Raw genomic sequence first — 4,189 nt, forward strand, 5'->3', positions numbered from 1 at the left:
CACATAATTTGCCTACATTTACATTTCATTCACTAATCTCGTTAAATAACAAAAGACAGATGATAAAAAGTATGATTTTATTTGTTACGTCTTGTTTATTTGCTATTATTATACGCAGTTTCCTGCGATGCATGGTGACCTACTTGTTCGGAGCATCGTAGTACAAGCATAGCGCGTAGCCACCGCTAGCGCGGGAACTCGGCTGGCAAACTCGCGCTCTGATTGGTCGCGGTTTTTCGTTGATATCTCGTAAACGAAGCCTCAGTTTAAATTTTTGCTAAGGAAAAAATTGTTCCAATTCACCCCCCGAGTGCCACATTTCCGGGTCGGAGGACATTTTTGGGACACCCTGTATAACTAGGCGCCCAAGTCCGCCCGAAGTTATCGCTAGTGATGGGTAGTCGAGCCGAGCAGCTCGAGCTGTATCGGTAGTTTTCGATTCACCGGCTCGACTCGGCTGGTCAAGCGGGCCGAAATGACAGTTTTATGAGGTGACGGCGGAGACACGAGGCTCTGGCACGCGAAGCCTCGGCACGTAGAGTTATCTTGTAATAACATCTCGCCTCGCCGAGGCCTGTCTCCAGCGTTTCTTAGGGTGAAACGATGATGTCAACCGGTTCCAGCCGAGCCGAGCTTCCCCCTCTAAAGATCTATCGATTACCCATCACTAGTTATCACAGCGTGTGATCTTTCCACCGGTGCCCGAGTGCCCGCGCCGTTACCCGTTGGCCCGTTGGCATTTGGCACTTGTGTCTTTAGCTACTCTTTACCTATGACTTTACTAGCACTTTATTCGACTGCTATTATAGCAAGACGCGGATTTATTTCACTTTATGAAGGAACAATGTTGCGTGTATTGTATGAAATTCAAGAAATTATGGATACATGCAGAAATGGGATTGAATTTGAAATAAAGAATCAACCAAAATACTCGTAACGTGTTTTGTTTCAAATTTATACAACGGAACAGCAAAACACTACCACAAAAACATCGTTCAAAAACATTCGCCGGTTTTGCTTTCATCTGGAAAATCTGTCGTCAACAACTATCGACACATTACAGTATAAAAAATTAGTTTGCATTTGTTTAGTTTAATTTTAATTGTAATGTATAGTTTAATTTTTGTTTTGTTTTAATTGTTTGTTAGTTTCTATTTCTTTAGTTTAATTTTAATGTTTAGTTTAATTTTAATTTTAATTTTAATGTTTAGTTTAATTTTTGTTTTAATTGTAATGTAAATGAAATGTTGATTAGGTTTATGTTTCCATCCCTCTGTGACAATGGGTAACAGCGAACATGGGGTAACGAACGGATATAGATCAGGGCACACGTATAGCGCGGATTGAACGGGCTGAGAAAGCTTAGCGGGCCGAGCGAGCTTAGAGGGGATTCCACGGGTCGGGCAGGCTAGCACGAATCCGGGCGGGTACATAGCATATATAGACGAAGCATAAGCTACTTTGGGCATTTTTACATAGCACACTTTGGGCGAGGGGACCGTAGGATTGGAGGGGACAAGGCAGCGGTCGTTAGACCTACGTCAGTTAGCTTCAGATGCATTCTGTTCGATTCGGATCGTTGTTAATGGCTGGTGGGCTGTGTGCCGTACTATTATTTAATGCTTTATACTATTTATTAATTTTTTTAAATACATATATCTATACAAACTACATGACACACGGAATTTTTAACGTATAATAGGTATATTCTTTTCATCTCTCATAGCATACATGTATGTAACGTGGTTGTATACCCGAATAGCACCGAAAAGGAACAAAGTTACCCGATTTCTAACTAACCACACCCTTACCGCGAATCTTACTCCTCCGCTCAGTTCATGCTCCGTCTATATATATGTCTATGGGCGGGTATGGAAGGCTTTGCGGCGCGCATCGTCAGGCCTGCGCAGGCCGGGTATAGTTCGAGCCGGGCCAGCCTGGGTAAAGATAAAACGGCCGGGTGACGGGCGGGCTCAGCCCGTCCAATGCAGAACTCTAAGAAGTAGCAGTGTAGTCATTCCTCTCTCGCACGCACATCGCAGAGGGAGGGGAGAAAATGACTGGAGGGCGATGAGGAGAAGGAATGCTGCACGCATGCAATGCCTCCACACAGCCGTAGGAGAATCCCCCACCAACAGCCCCATTAGAAAGAAAAGTCTCTGACTCTACTGCCAACCTCATCCCTACCACAAGACCGCACAGTCTATTATATATGTCTATGGAACTATAAATGCTAAATCATAGTCATACCCGGTAGAAGATGTCGACAACTTGTGACGGCGGTATTTGATTCGAATTCACTTGTATCTCATTAACACTGGTTACTGTATGAAATTCACAGAAAATGTAAATATCTTCTTACGAATATTATCGCGTAAGAAGGGTTAATATCCCCTTTGGTTATCACGGAAAGTGATTGTCCTGTCCACGAGTATCCATGAAATTAATTCACACATGTACGTAAACCACAGAAGTCCGCGAAAAATGTCCACACACACTGCGCGATTATCCCGTCCACAAAAAATGTTCACTCGCACACTGCGATTGTCCCGACCGCGAAATTGTTAATTAGATCAACGCTCGGTTCTTCCATTGCTTTTACCACTGTACACGTTACAGAAAAATAACACCTACAATAATTAATTTACACTATTTATAATAACCACGTATCCTAGCTACTAAATAATTACTACGTAATCACTAAATAAACTAACACTTAGTTCTCCGAGGATGAACTCTATTTGCTCGAAGAATGCAAGGGGCTCCGTTTGGAACAGACAACTGAAAATGTTGAACTGATCCTCCCTCGTTAGGATCGATGTGGCATAGTAGGTACTGATGGGTAATCGATACGGCTCAAGCCGAGCCGAGCTTTGGAGGGGGAAGCTCGGCTCGGCTGGAGCCGTATCGATACCGGTTGACATCATCGTTCCACCCTAAGAAACGCTGGCGACGGGCCTCAGCGAGGCGAGATGTTATTATAAGATAACTGTACGCGCCGAGGTTTCGCGTGTCAGAGCCTCGTGTCTCCGCTGTCACCTCATAAAACTGTCATTTCGGTCCACTTGACCAGCCGAGCCGAGCTGGTGAATCGAAAGTTTCCGATACAGCTCGAGCTCCTCGGCTCGACTATCTATCACTAATAGTAGGTCGATCCCCACTCTTTCATGGTCAATACTTTTTTGGAAGGAAAAGCTGCATAAGGAAAGTGTTTTGGCGGTTGCGTTTCTCTCCGCATTATTCTTACAACATCTGTATTCTTTTTTTTACACCACTCGGGGCCACTCGGCCACGACGCAACGTCGAGTGTTAGTAATAGAATGATAGATTTTTATGCAAAATTACATTTTAGAAAGTTGCTCATAAAGAGAAAAACAAAAGTAGGAACTTCTTTCTGCCCATAAGTATCTTATTGGATTCAAAAGATAATAGAAAACTCGTTAAATCTGACGAAAGTTTTGTCCTTCATTGTATTTCACAGAGACGTATAGGCTATAAATGCATAAATTCCGCAGTCTATGTAGTTATTAGTGTTCAAAATATTTTAGCCTCAAAAGGTTTCGTTATACTATGTTTTCCGCCTTAATTTCCTTGATATAGCTTCTGAGACTACTTCATCTTTCCTAAATTGAAGGGAAAAATTAAACAAAAATAGACCGGTACAATTTGGACATTCAAAGGATTCCAAACGCCGCACTTTGCGCCATCTTAAAGCAGAAGTATCAGGAGAAGCCATCACCAGAGTTTGTATAATTGTGATATGTAATCAATATTGTTCACCGGATATAGTAACCAGAAATATAAAGTATCAATAACACATGAAAAATTGCTGTTTTAATTTCAGTCTGGAAACTTTTCAGTGTATATCCACTATTCCAATGTTTCAAAGAACGTGCAAGGTAGCAGTTGCGTTAATTCACAGTGCTAACAGAACCAAATACAATGTGAATGAAAAAACATGCATTTTGCAATAATAGTCGGTTTCATCGCGAAAATATACATTACACCAAGTCAAGACAATAATAAGCTTTTATGTAAAAACGATGTAATATGAACATAAAAAATTACTGCTGCAAGCATATACAACTCCTTAATACTGCACTTTATGAATTTCCCAGTACAGTATGTAGCCTCCTGGATGTGCTATTAACATAAATATTTTAGTTATTATTAATTAAGACATCGTATG

Source organism: Dufourea novaeangliae, unplaced genomic scaffold, assembly GCF_001272555.1.
Source record: "Dufourea novaeangliae isolate 0120121106 unplaced genomic scaffold, ASM127255v1 scaffold108, whole genome shotgun sequence".
Lineage (NCBI taxonomy): Eukaryota > Metazoa > Arthropoda > Insecta > Hymenoptera > Halictidae > Dufourea > Dufourea novaeangliae.